This window comes from Gossypium hirsutum, chromosome A02 (assembly GCF_007990345.1).
Source record: "Gossypium hirsutum isolate 1008001.06 chromosome A02, Gossypium_hirsutum_v2.1, whole genome shotgun sequence".
NCBI lineage: Eukaryota > Viridiplantae > Streptophyta > Magnoliopsida > Malvales > Malvaceae > Gossypium > Gossypium hirsutum.
The window spans coordinates 61,397,107-61,413,007 of NC_053425.1; positions in this window are offsets into that span (position 1 = coordinate 61,397,107).

Genomic DNA, 15,901 nt, shown 5'->3' on the forward strand with positions numbered 1-15,901 from the left:
AATGGGTAGGAAAATATAGAATGAAGGGAAAACATGAGCTTCTATGAGTGTGTATAATACTCGGCTACGCTTGGGTAGCCAAGGGATTACACGCATTTCATTATATGAGCCATAGGACTAACTTGTAAATATTGTGAAAGGTTAGGGGCAAAATGGTTATTTTTCCCGGAGGGTGAGTTTTAGGCCTAAAACGAATAATGTGATGTATTAATAATCTAATTTTACTGATATAGACCCCGAGGAACAAATTCCAGAGGTCGACCGTGGAAAACGAAAGGTTTTGAAATAATCGAGACACGAAACCGAAGCAATTACCTGGTAAGTTCGTATAACCCGAAGTAAACTCTTAATATAATTAAACATGTATGTTCTTGAATGTATGAAAATTTATATATTCATTGCATGATAATTCATGAAATGGGCTTGTGTAAATAAAAGATGATAAATGTCCTGGTTGAAATAGAAAGGGAAAATCCGATGGATAAATTATGGCTTGCATGATACGAGATCCTACATGTGTTGCAGAAAAGGATTTAGCCCAGACGGATAATCCAATGATCTCAAAATAGAAAGGATCTAGCCCAGACGGGTGTTCCTTGAGTGATCAAGCCTCCCGAGGAATATGGTGTATTAAGGATTTAGCCCGAACAGGTAATCCGATTGAGGACTGAATTGAGCCTGGACTGACAATTCAGATCCAAGCTTATGAGAGCAATTGCCATGAAAAAGGGATTTAGCCTAGACTGGTAATCTCGACATTCCTCTATGAGTTATTACTACGGGGGATTTAGCCTGAACTGGTAATCCCGCCATAAGATGTAAGGTTCACGGGAGTGCATACTTAAGATGATCACTTGTATGATTTGATGGTAAATGGTAATCTATCGAGATTTTCTAGAAATTTAACGGGAATTAACATGCTAAAATAAAGAATGGGAATATTGAATTGATGATCTCATCTAAGACTAATGACATAATGTATTGTTATGAGACTAACTTGATGATCGAGTGCATGTGATAGGGAAACTACTTCATACTTGTTGGAATTATTGCTTAATATGGTTGTATGCTAATTAACCAGTATGTTTGCTTTCCAGTTATCCAAGCTTACTAAGCACATAAATGCTTACCCCCCCTTTTTTTTTCCTTGTCTTATAGAGCTCGATGACTCGTGAAGATTGGAAGACAGTTGGAGAATCAACACACTATAGACTTGTCTTGCTTTGGTATATAGATACTTACATTTTGTTTAATGACATGTATAGGATTTTGGTTATTTTGTTATATGTGTCATTTGGCTAGCCAATGTAAGGGTTTGAATGATATACCTATTCTATTCATTTTGTATATGGCCATAAGACATGGCTCATTTTGAGGTAGGTTGTTACTTACTAATTGTGCATGTTGGTGTTTAAATGTTCATTAGATGGTTAAATGTGGTACATCATGAATAGACAAGTGAAATGTGGCCAAACCACTTGGAGATGGCTAGGTCATAATTAGCAATGAGTTATGCTAAGTTGCTTAAGATTATAATTAGGCCATGTTAAATACCCTTGAAATCTTTAAGTGTGTATAGATGTTAGAGGGTGACCAAAGGCTTGAAAAATAGCCCTAAAAAGGTCCACACGGGTAGACACAAAGGCATGTGTCTAGGTCGTGTGTGACACACGGTCAGCCCCCATGGGCGTGTTGCCTGGCTGTGTGTCCCCTGCATCTAAATTTTAGGTCAGTTTGCATGGTAGTAAACACATGGGCAGAGACACGGCCATGTGTCTCAACTGCGTGGAGGACACGGCCTAGCACATGGGCGTGTGCCTTGGCCGTGTGCCTCAAAATGAATGATGAAGTCATAAATAGAATGTCTGGGTTTTTGGATACGTGAGAACACATGTGCGTGTCTAGGCCGTGTGAGGGACACGGGCTTGCGCTCGGCCATGCGAAGACCCCTGTAGGTTCGAAATGGAAAATAAATTCAATTAATTCCACACGGGTAAGGGACACGGGCGTATCCCAAGCACACGGGTGTGCGCATTGTCTCCACACGGGCTTGTGAGGCTTAAACCTAGAAATTTTCCTAAGATTTTCTTAAGCTCCCGGTTTAGTCCCGAACCATTCTTAATGCATGTTTTGGGTATCGTAGGCCCATAATAGGGACACTATGACGTTGCTTGTTTGGTTTTAAATTAAAATGAAATTTTATAACCCGTATTTTCTGAAAGTGTCCGAGTATATGTCTAGTAACGCCTCGTACCTTATCCAGGTCTAGGGTATGAGTAAGGGGTGTTACATCGAACGAGTTGGTTAAAACCTAAAATTGCTAAACTAGTTATTACCAAACCCCAGTTTGAAATCAATCTCACATTGTTGACTTGGGTGACCACGAACTAGCAATTTGGTGGTGATACCAACATTAATCTCGAGGCATTTTTGAGAGGATTTGAACATATTTGCAGTACAGTTGGGTATCCTGTAATTTCAGATGAGGCAATCAAATTACTCTGGATTCTTTTCGCATTTGGAGGTCAGATAGAGAATGGTTATAGGCATTACCACTAGAGATTATCACATCCTGGGAAGAATTTGTAAAATGATTCTTGCACAGTCTCATACCAAGGCCTTCTGCGTTAAAGACTTAAGCCAAACTACTCAAATTCAAGTAATAACCAACCAAAAACATTGGGACAAGCTTGGGATATATTCAAGTTAATCCTTCGAAAAATACTTGGAGGCGACATTGATCTAGCAATTTAATTGCAACACTTTATGGGGGCCTGGATCAGTATAGAAAAAGGACAATTTGATGTTATGGCTGAAGGAAGTATTTGGACAAAGACAACCCATGAGATAGTTGTGACAGCCCTAAAGTGACCCTAGTCGGAAAGCGGTTTCGGGACCGCTAAACCGAGTCACCAAATTATTTGAATATGATAATTATTGTCTAAAATATGTGAATATGAATGTGTGAAAGTTTTAAGCTTCGATTTAGTTAATTGCATGTGAATTTAGTTAATAGGACTTATGTGTGACACTTTTGAAATGTGATAGGTTAATCTATAAGGATCTATTAGTGCATGTAATAAAAAGGGTGGACTTGCATGTCAATTTCCCCACTTAATTGGTAGTGGCCGGCCATGACAATGAGGGTGGACAAAATGTGATGGGTAAAACATGTCATAAACATGTTATGTTAGTGTTTTATGGGAGGAATGATAAAATAAGGAGCATGGGTAATAAAATAATAGTGGTTAGTAGGAGGAGAAAGAGAAAAAGGAAAAAAAATGAGCTAGGCTACTCCTCCATTTCCGTGACTTGAGGAAGGAAGAAGAAGAGGATTTTCTTGCTTTATGTTCGGTTGGTTGGTGTTTAGGAGGAGGTATGTTTGATGTTGTTCCATGAGATTCATGCATGTTTTTAGTTGTTAGCTTGAGTTCTACCTAGCCCATGGTTTAAATCTTTGCTATGTGATGGAGATGATATTCGGCCATGGGTGTTGTCTTCTTGGTTGGTGTTTGATGTTGTGGTGATGAGGCATGAAGATGAGTTAAGTTTCGGCTAAGGTGGATTTGTGTTGATGTCATTTGCATGCTAAATGTGAAGTTTGTAATGATACATGTGATGGTGGATTGATGACTCTTGGATTTTCTTTTTAGCATTTTGAGTTAGACATTAAGTTCTTTGTTTAACCCATGACCAAAATTGAAATGGTATGGTGTCTTGATGCATTCGGCCATGGTAGGAAGTAGAAGAGAAATATGGTTGTTGTTCATGTTATTTGGATGAAAAATGGTAGTAAGGTGAAGTGCAAATGTTAGTATTTGATTACTAGTGTATATATGTGTATTAGCCGAGTTTTGAACTTGAAACAAAATGGTATGTAGTCAATACAAGTAACCATATTTGTAGGAAGTATTAAGCATATAATTGGCCTCAACATAGACATGCATATTCGGCCACATGAGATAGATTGGTGTTGCATGTATTCGGTTATAGGCGAGCATAATGATGAATCTATCTTGACTTAGATAATCGGCTCAAGGAGAATTTGTTAAAGTGCTTAGTTAATTGATATTAGGTTAATGATGTGTGTATTCGGTCATAAAGGTGCACATGAGGAAATGTTAGATTAATTGTATTAAATTACTCAATGTGATTAAAAATGCGTATGACCATTTTGTATTTGAGCTAAAAGTGGCCATATGACCTATCAAACTCCTTGTCATATTCGGCCATAAGCTAGCATAATGAGACTTTAATAAGTTAAATTTGTTTGAATTAGCTCAAGAGCTTAGAGGACCAAAGTTGGATAAGGGAAAGGAAAAAGTGATCGAATAGCCGCCGAAATCGTTCGACAACATCTGAGGTAAGTTTTTGAGTAACAGATCTTAGATTATGATTCGATTAGATCATGTTTTAAGTAAATCAAAATCATGCTCTTTGTATGTAACTATTGAGCCGAAAATGATAATGCTTGATAAGTGACTTGTGTTTGAATTCTAGTTATGAAAATGAAATATAGATGTGTCATGATTTATTGATATGTGCATGGATATTCGGATGATAACCGGGCTAAGTCCCGAAGGCATTTGTGCTAGTGACTAATTCCGGGCTAAGCCCGAAGGCATTTGTGCGAGTTACTATATCCGGGCTAAGTCCCGAAGGCATTTGTGCGAGTTACTATAACCGGGCTAAGTCCCGAAGGCATTTGAGCAAGTAGCTATATCCGGCTAAATTCCGAAGGTACTTGGTTTGGGAATGAGCGATCTTGCTGTAATAATTTCAATTAATACGCTCGTAAAATCCCAACGATGAGGTACGTTTCGTATATGCATTGGAGTAGTTGATTCCTTTTAAATATTATTCGCTCAGTCAATTAATGAGCTTCTGGCCTTTGGTTAAGTTGATCCCTTATGTGTGAATATGAGGGTTGGAAATGTGAAGTAGGACTGATTTTTGAGAATATGTGTATATGACATTATCCGTTTAGTTATATGAATGCTATACTTCAGTTGTGCCTAATTTCATTGCTCAAAACTTACTAAGCATTAAATGCTTACTCCGTTCTTTGAATCTCTGTTTTATAGATTTTGGTTCGTCAGCTATCGGACTCGGGATTGTCGAAGTCGAAGTCGTCCACACTATCAAAGCCCTTTTGGTACACTTTTGGTTGAACTCTGAAAATGGCATGTATAGGACTACCCTTGTTGTTGTTGGTCATGTACCCTTTGGTTTTGTATAAATTTGGATAGCCATGCGAAAATGGCTTATATATACTTTGAGCATAGCATTATAATCGTTTTTTATGCTGTTCATTAAGAGGTATGGAAATGTTTGGTAACGATTAGCCATTGGAATGGTTAATCATGATCATTTTGGTGCTTTGTATGACAAATTCTAGTTGATTCATGGAAAACCATGAAATAGGTAAAGTTTACCTTAAAAACAGATGCTAACAGCAGCAGTGGTGTGGATTTGAAAAACCACTAGAAATATTAGGAATGGAATTAAATAGTGAATAAATTATGTAATCGAACCTTGATGAATCTATTTTCATATGAAAGTAACGAAACGATCATATGAGCCGTATTTTATGAGATACTTAAGTTTTTGTGAAACAGGGCCAGAGCAATTTCTGGATCCCCTATTCCGACTTTGGAAATTCACTATAAATTAACCAGAGATAATTAGAAGTCATGCCCTATATGTAAAGCTTCCTTTTCGAGCCTAGTTTCTTTAGAAACAAACAGAATAAGTATTGAAGCCCTGTACAAGGAGATATCTAAGTCGTAATGCATGAAGGTCAGAGTAGTCGAACCCTGAAATAGGGGAGACTTTAACTAATAAACTGTACTAATTGGGTCGACCAAAAATTCTAGGAAAATAATTTATAGATGGATGTATGAGTCTAGTTTCAGGTAAAATTTACGAAACTGGTTTTCGAGTTTTGGAACTCAAGATATGATTTTTAAGGTGACAGTGACGCAGTTAGCCAGCTTGTCTGGAAATTTTTAAAATGGTCTGTGAAAATAAATGAATTAAGTCTGTTAGCACCTCGTGTTCGACTCCGGCAACGGTCTCGGGTACGGGGTGTTACAATAGTTGTTCTTGATCTACCATGAATTACATTATTATTTACATCCTTTACACATAACTTTAGCTTGTTTAATCGTTAAATCAAAGCATCTTTGTATATATTTTGGTTTTCATACTTAAAGTAGTAATTTATGCTTGCTAGCAGTTTTTATTTTATTTTATTTATCTAAATAAGGTTACATGGTCTTGTAGTTCAAGTTGAGAGCTAAAGATGTTTATTTGGGCCAAAATTGATGCCTATGTTATGACACCAAGACATTGATGTCTCAACATTGAAGATAGAAGCCAAAAACAAGTTCTAGAGTGAAACTGCCCTTAATGTCGCGACATGATCCTCCTATGTTTCGACATGATCCCCCTATGTTGCGACATACCCCTTGTGGTTGGTTGCAACATCACAAGCCTGTGTTGCAACCAAACCCCTGCGCAGCCCAAAAACTCCTGCACGTTTTATTTACATTTTTTAGGGAAATTAGGAGTATATGTGTAACATCCCGGTTTAGATCCTAGTTGAAATAGTGGTTTCGATACCACAAATTCGAGTTAGAAAAATATTTTTATATTATTTTTTGTGCTTATAATATGTGAATTGACATCTGTGAAAGTTTTGTGTGAAAGTTTGATCGTTTGTGTGCTTAATTTAGAAAAAATAACCTAATTGCGTAAAATGTAAAAGTGGCTAGCTATTTGTTAAAAGTACTTAAGTTCCATGTCTTATTAAAGGAGAGATCCTTATGATGTTGTTAGACCATAACTAAGGTTAATGGACATTAATGACCATCCATTAAGTGTTTTTAAATGGTTATAAATAAAGTTAATATGGTAATTAGCATATTATGTTAATATAATTAAAACAAATGGAAAATTCATCCATTATCATTCATTCTTTGCTGAAAATACAAGGAAAAAGAAAAGAAAAAGAGTCTTAGGGTTCGGCTAAGGAAATTGATGATTTAGGTATGTGTTTTGATCCGTTTTCAATAATTTCTACGTTTTTGTGATCGTTGCTTTGTTTTTTATCAACCCCATGCCTCAATTTCTAAATTTGATTATGATTTTAAGATGTGCCATTGTTGATAATATGAGTTTTATGAAGTTTGATGATAGAAAATGATAGATATGTGTTAGATTACTATGTTTTGTATTGGGATTTTTGATGAATTTGAGTATTTTGGACTAAATTGTGAAAATGAGAAATTGAAGAGTTAAAATGTGAAATAAATGAAATATGTGGACTTATATGAACTAAAGGAAAATTCAGCTAGGCATGTGTGAAAGGAAATTATGCATATTTTGTGATTTTATGAAATAGGGACTAAAATGTTAAAATGTCAAAATGTGATGGCTAATTTGTAAAATTCCATAAATATGTGTTCATGGATTGATTTGAATAAATGTGATATTGGATAAGTCAAATTTGAGTGTGTTTAGATCAAGAACCAAAGAAAACAAAATTAGATCTAGGAAAGTCGAAAGTCGTTGAATAGTCGTTTATATCCGTTCATTTCTGTACAAGGTAAGTCTATATACAAATAAATGTGTTTGTATTGATTTATTCATGTTTATATTATATTGAATTGTGATGAATGGTTATAGAAGTTGAATATGTGGAATTGAGAAAGTTTCGATAATGTGACGACATCCGAAAGCCCCGTACGAACCATAGGAATAGTTAGGATACATATGTCATGACATAGGATTTTCGATATGTGATTTCGTGTAAGACCACTTCTAGGATGTTGGCATCGATTTGAGATTTACGTGTAAGACCATGTCTGGGACATCGGCATCGTATTTGATTTTGTTGAAGACCCTGTTTGGGACAGTGGCATCGATATTTGATTATATGTAAGACCACGTCTAGGACATTGTACGAGCTTTTCAAGTTATTCGCGTATCCTATTTAATTCTGTACTGTTCAACGGGCATTCTGAGAAATACGTGATTGACTGAATGAATAACCGATTCAGGTACGTAGAGATGTGTTCAACCTTTCTTAATGAGAAGTAAGTAGATGTGCAAGAGATGATATGTGATATAGGTATGAGAAATTATGCTATATGAGTAATTAATTGGAAAAATGTAAGATGTATATGAACTATGTGGTTTGTGATAGTATTTGGTTATGGAGTATATCTATTTTATGATGCTTATTGCTTAAAATGATAAGTTTATTTGTATATGGCTTACTATCTTTTGAAAGCTTACTTTGTGTGTGTTTGCATTGTGTTTTAGATATCGAAGCTATTGAAGGCTTAGGGATCGTCAAGGATCATCACCACACTATCGAACTCTACTTTGGTACCTTTTGAAAATGTATATATCATCATATGGCATGTATAGGTTAGAATTAATGTGGTATGTTTTGAGATGTGTATATCATACCATGAGATATGGCTTGATTATGGTTGAACTTATTGTTTGATTTTGGTATATGAAATGGTAAATTTGGTGTATATATATGGCCTAGTGAAATGGTCTTTTTGGTAAGTTAGTTTTGTGGTTGAAATGGTTATAAATGTGATATGAATCATGTGTTCAAGGTATGAATTAGTTACATGGTATGTTTGAGTTAGAATTATATATGGAAATGACAAATGATATTAAAGTATGAGTGATGCTTGTTTTGGAAATGTTTTGGTTGCATTTTGGGTTATGTAATGTGGTTTAAAAAGCTTATGTCTGTGACAGCCCAAAATTGACCCTAGTCGGGAAGTGGTTTCGGGACCGCTAAACCGAGTCACCAAAATGTTTGAATGTGATATTTATTGTCTAGAATATGTAATTATGAATGTGTGAAAATTTCAAGCTTCGATTTAGTCGATTGCATGTGAATTTAGTCAATAGGACTTATGTGCGACATTTTTGAAATGTGATAGGTCGAAGCATAAGGACCCATTAGTGCATGAAATAAAAAGGGGGACTTGCATGTCAAATTCCCCCCCTAATTAGTAGTGGCTGGCCATGACAAGCATGGTAGACCAAGTGTGATGGGCAAGACATGTCATAGACATGTTGTGTTGGTGCATCATGGGTGGAAAAAAAAATAAAATAAGGAGCATGAGCATAAAATAATGAAAGGGAATATGATGAAAACAAAAAAAAAAGTGTGTGGTTGTTCCCCCCCCATTGCCGTGAGTTAAAGAAAAGAAAAGAGAAAATTTTGTTCATCCTTTTTCATCTTCATTTGGCCGAAAATTCTAAGGAAGGAGGAAGGAGTTCTTGCTTCATGTTTGGTTTGGAAGAGGATTAGGAGGAGGTTTGGCCATACTTGTATCTAGATCAAGGTATGTTTGAGGTTGTGCCATGAGATTCATGCATGTTTTTAGTTGCTAGCTTGAGTTCTAATTAGCCCATGGTTCAAATCTTTGCTATGTCATGGGGATGATATTCGGCCTAGGTAGATTTTGTGTTAATGCCATTGCATGCTAAATATGAAGCTTGTTAATGATGCATGTGATGGTGGATTGATGATTCTTGAATCTTCTTTTTAGCATTTTTGAGTGAGCACATATGTGCATTGGTTGCTAGATGGAGAAGAATCGGCTAGCAAGTTGTGTGCTAAGGCCGAATATAATTTTTGTATATTAATGAGTAATGCATGTGTTAAATTGATGGAAAGGGAGAAGATGCTTTACTAGTGTATATATGTGTGTATTAGCCAAGTTTTGAACTTGAAACAAAAGGGTGTTTAGTCAATACAAGTGACCATACTTGTAGAATGTATTAAGTGTTGAAATCGGCCCCAACATAGACATGCATATTCGGCCATAGGAAGGAGATTGGTGTTGCATGTATTCGGTTAGAGGCAAGCATATTGATGCTTTTGTCTTGGCTTAGAAAATTTGGCCAAGGGGGAAAAATTAGCTAAAATGTTGAGTTTGATTCATGATTCCGTACATATGTGACTTTAATGTCTAATGTATAAATATGGGCTAAGTGCCTTGTGTTCCTCTTTTCGATGCTCAAATGATTAAATCAATTTATTTGTTTAATTAAGCTCAAGAGCAAAGGGGAACTAAATCCGATAAAGGGAAGGAAAAAGTGGTCGAATAGCTATCGGAATCGTTCGACAACACCCGAGGTAAGTTCTTGAGTAAAAGAGCTTAAATTATGATTTGATTAGATCATGTTTTAAGCAAATTAAAATCATGCTCTTTGTGTGGCTATTGAGCCGAAATTGCAAGAATGATAAATGTCTTGTGTTTGAGTTTTGCTAACGAAAACGAAATACGAATGTGCCATGATTTATTGTTAAATGTGCATGGTTATTTGAATGATGTCCGGGCTAAGTCCCGAAGGCTTTGTGCTAAGTGACCATATCCGGACTAAGATCCGAAGGCATTTGTGCGAGATACTAATTCCGGGCTAAGCCCGAAGGCATTTGCGCGAGTTACTAAATCCGGGTTAAGTCTCGAAGGCAATTGTGCGAGTTACTATAACCGGGCTATGTCCCGAAGGCATTTGAACGAGTAGCTATATCCGGTTAAATTCCGAAGGTACGTGATTTGGGAATGAATGATCTTGCTGTAAAAATTTCAGTAAATACTCTAGAAACATCCCAACATTGAGGTATGTTTCGTATGTGCTTGAATTTAGTTGAGCCCTTACAAATAAGTATTCGCTCAGTTGATAAACGAGCTACCGGCCTTTGGCTAAGTTGATCTTTTGTGTATGTACATAAGGGTTGGTAATGTGAAGCAAGTATGATATCGAAAATTTGTGCATATGAAATTATCCGTTTAGCTATATGAATGCCATACTTTTGCTGTGCTGGAATTCCTTGCTCAAAACTTACTAAGCATAAATTGCTTACTCCGTTTCTTTGATCCTCTGTTTTATAGATTTGGTTCTCCAGCTATCGGACTCGGGATTTTGAAGTCGAAGTCGCCCACACTATCAAAGCCCCCCCTTTTGGTACAATTTTGGTTGAACTTCGAAATGGCATGTATAGGACTACCCGTTTGTTGTGGGTCATGGACCCTTTGGACTTGTATAATTTTGGATGGCCATGCGAAAATGGCTTATATATGTTTGAGTATAATGTTATAATCATTTGGTAGGGATATGGTTATTGAGAGGTGTGGATATGCTTGACAAGGATTGGCCATGGGAATGGTTAATCACTATCATTAATTGTGCTATTTATGCAAAAAGGGCTAGTTGAATCATGGAAACTATGAAATAGGTAAAGTCTACCTTAAAGGCAGATGCTGACAGCAGCAGTGATGTAGATTTGGAAAATCACTAAAAATAGTAGGAATGGAATTAAATAGTGAATAAATTATGTAAACGAACCTTGATGAATCTATTTTCATAGGAAAGTAACAAAACAATCATACAGATAGTATGTTAAGAGATATTCAGGTTCTTGTGAGACAGGGCCAGAACGGTTTCTGGATTTCCTGTTCCGACTTTGGAAATTCATTACAAATTAACCAGAGACAATTAGGAGTCAAGCCACATATGTATAGATTCCTCTCTGAGTCTAGTTTCTACAGAAACAAACGCCATCAGTATTGAAGCCATGTACAGGGAGAAATCCAAGTCGTAATGCGCAAAGGGCAGTGTAGTCGATCCCTGTAACATGGGAGACTTTGACTAATAAACTGTACTAATTGGCCCGACCAAAAATTGTAGAAAAAATATGTAGATGGGCATATGAGTCTAGTGTCAGGGAAAATTTACGGAACTGGATTCTGAGTTTCTGAACTAAAGATATGATTTTTAAAGTGACTAGTATGCAGATTGGCAGTGTCTGGGAAATTATTTTTTAAAGTCTGTTAACACCTCGTGTTCGACTCCGGTGACGGTCTCGGGTTCGGGGTGTTACAATGTCTATAGGGTGGCAAAATGGCTTTTCTAGTAGCCTATTTTTGTCCACACAGGCAGAGACACGGGCGTGTGTGACACACGGTCATGTTATGTGGCCGTGTGTCCTCTGGGGTAGTCATATAATTTAAAGTTAGTCTCAAGCACGGCCTAGACACACGGGCATGTCTGGTGGCCGTGTGAGGCATACAGCCTTGGCACATGGTCGTGTGTGGCCATTTTGAAGGGTACACGGGCTAGACACACGGGCGTGTGGTCAGTTGTGTGACCCAAGTCACTTTCGACTACGACTAAGACACACGGGCGTGTCTCCGGCCATGTGGTATAAGTCAGTTTGTATGCCCTGTTTTTACACGACCTACGCCATGGGCGTGTTTGGTAGCCATATGGGGCACACGGCCTGTTCACACGGATGTGTGACCTGCGATTCCATGAAATTTTTATAAGTGTCTAAAAACTTTTATACGAGATTGATTTAGTCCCGAACCTTCTCCAAAGTATGTTTAAGGTCTCGTTGACCTGAGAAAAGGACTTTATGTTGATATTTGACTATGATATGATAATGCATGACTTTTGATTGTGAAATAATTGCGAAATTTTCTGATTTGTCTGGTAATGCCTCATAATCCTAGTCCAGCTACGGATACGGGTTAGGAGTGTTAAAATCTGTCCTAGTCAAATTCTAAGTGTTAAAATCTGTCCTAGTCAAATTCTAAGGACTTCAAGAGTATTTTAGGCACTTTAATATTCAAGTTTATCCTATATAAAGGCCATTGTAATCAGTTTAAACACACAATTTTTAGGGAGGCAAAAAATATACATAGGGTTTTTATTTCATTCTTAGTTTTTATTTAAGGTATTTTGTGTTCTTGTAATCGAAAGATCCTATTCCAAAATGAGAATCTCACGAGTGGAGAATTTTCTAAAGCTACGCTTTCATTAATAAATCCATGAGCATCTATTTTCCTTTATTATATTCTTTATACCTATTTCTTTAACATTGCTTAATTGAATGTTTGTGTAAAGATTAGATTTAATTTATGCTTTATCCATATCTCGCATGATTTCAACTATTATAATCTTATTAATTGATTGAAGGATAGAGTTTCTTAGTGGATAAGGTATTTGGAAGAGAAAGAACCTAAATTGTAGGCTTGACAACCATAGGAAGTCATTTAGGTGGGAATTAACCCAAAATTGGTATGACCTATCTGTGAACACCTTAACCCCGAACTGGTCTGGACTGTGAGGTCAGAAGATAAGTGGTTTTTGCCAACTCGTTATTCTAGTGGACATATTGGAAGGTCCTACTAGAGTATCGACTAGTTGATTGATTAGAACCCTATATCAATAATTAATTAGGTAAAACAATTTGATCTAGGTTAAATGAATTCGCGTAGTCAAAACAAGGGATAGGAGAAGCCGATACATGAACTTAGGAGTAGATTTAGGTTTAATTCAATTTATTTAGTTTATTAATATTATTATAATCTTTTTTCCATATTAACACTACTAATTCATGACTCAAGTAGATTAATAATTATTTCCCATAATTTGGTTGATAACAGTCCTCCCAGACTACAATTCCTTGGGTACAATTCAAGGAATACTTACCTACTTTGCTGTAACTATACTACAACTTGACTTGTATACTTGTGGACACCGCCTAAATTCTATATATTTAAATAGTAGTATTCACACTTTAAACGTTAGTACATCTAAAGGCGATCAATTCTCCTAGAAAAAGCAAGCAACAACGACCACACTTGGGGGCTGATCAGAGAACCAAAAAAGGTAACTAGGCTAATGAATGTCGTTGAACAAGAATTAATGGTTGATGAGGATAATTCAAAAAAGAGTGAGGAATAGTCAAGCGATGGTGATTCTTACATTTCTGATTTGGACAAAATAATAGAGGAAGGATTTTTAGAAGACTTTTAGCGATCAATTGGAACATATTTATCATCAAACCCTTGAGTCAACCAAAAAATTCAACGACAATCTTGGTTTCATTAATCATCAAACCACCAAATTGGAACTAAAACTGCAGTTGACACATTTAAAGTATAGGTATTTGGGCACTAACAATACTTTACCAATTATCATTGTTGCCAGTTTACTGGTGAATCAAGAAAAGACGTTGTTGGAGATGCTCAAGACATATAAAAAAGCAATTGTGTGGACTATTGTTGACATAAAGGGAATTAATCTGGTACTTTGTTAACATAAGATACAACTAAAACACTGAAAGAAGCTAGTCGTATATGCCTAAAGACACCTTAATCTAGCGATGAAATAAGTGGTGAAAAAGGAACTAATAAAATGGCTTGATGTAGGGATTGTTTACCCCATATCTAATAGAGAAAGGGTAAACTAGCACAATGCGTCCCCAAGAAAAGAGGGTTGATAGTGGTTGCGAATGAGAAAAGCGAGTTAATTTTGACCCAAACTATAAGAAGATGTCTAGTTGCATTGGCTACAAGAAATTGAATGACACAACTAAGAAAGATCATTTCCCACTTCCATTTATTGATCAAATGCTTGATAGATTATCGAGAAGAGAGTATTATTGTTTCCTTGATGGGTATTTAGGATATCACCAAATTCCAATCCATCCAGATGATCAAGAAAAGGCTACATTCAGATGCCCATTTGGGAGTATGCATTTCGACGAGTGCTATTTGGGTTATGCAATGCGTTATCCACGTTCATGTGATGTATGACTACTATTTTTGCTGATATGTTGTGTAACACCCTTTACCTAGTCTAGTTGTCGAACCAGAGTAATAGGATCCTACGTACAACATTAAATAATTACATGCAATTTATTTACCAAAATCTTAATTAATTATTATCATATCACATATAATCAAATACATCACGTAATTCAATCTATTTCGGGTTTATATCGAGCATATGGAAGCTTAAAAACAACTCGATATTAAACAAGAAACAAATTGAATAAAAAAAAAGGTTAATAAAAATTTGAAAACTGGGGTCACACAGTATTATCCCTTGACCATGTGGAAATGCTAAAGTTATGTGGAATGAAACACATAACCGTGTAGGCAAACCTTGTATACTCACTAAGGTCATGAGGGTCAAAAGTATAAATATTCAAATCAACCAAAACCTACAAGCCACATAATCGTGTCTTAAGCCATATAAGGCACACGACCGTGTGCTAGGCCGTGTACCAAGCCATGTGTAATTGGAACATACCTTCCCAAAAAAGCTTTATAACCTTATTTCACTTATGCCACAATCAACCAAATATACCATATTACAATCAATTCCAAAAGAATTATAATCATGCCAAAACATCATTTACAACAACCATCCTAAATGCCTAACCAATATGCCATCAAGGCAGCTCAACATGTTCAACTAAGCATGCATCTTCTAATCCTTTAAAGAGATAATGAAACATTCCAATTCAATTATAAAACATGCACCAAACTTACCATTAATTGCAAGACCAAAACAAATGTACCAACCATCATTTTCACATCTATGCACCAACCAAATACACACATAGCATATTATCTTCTCAACCATTAAATCACATTAAATTATTATGCTTATATGCCAAACTACTTCAACAAGATAATTGTAACAACCCAATTTTAGTGAAATCGGAACAGTGGTTTCAGACCACAAATTCGAGTCGAAAATAAAATTTATTTTAATTTTATTACATGGTTTGTATTATGTTAGAAATGTCATGTGAAAATTCTGATAAGAAAATTTTACTGATTATGTGTTTAAATTACGCGAAAGACCAAATCATATAAAATGCAAAAGTTGAACTCTAGTAGTTAGAAGGATTAAATAGCTATAGAATTTAAAACTTGAGGTCTTTATATGGTAATTAGACTATTAAAGAAAAGTATGTGAATATTTTTTGGTGACTCATCCATGGAAACTTAGTAAAAGGGCAAGGACTAAATTAGAAATTGAATTAATTTAATTAATT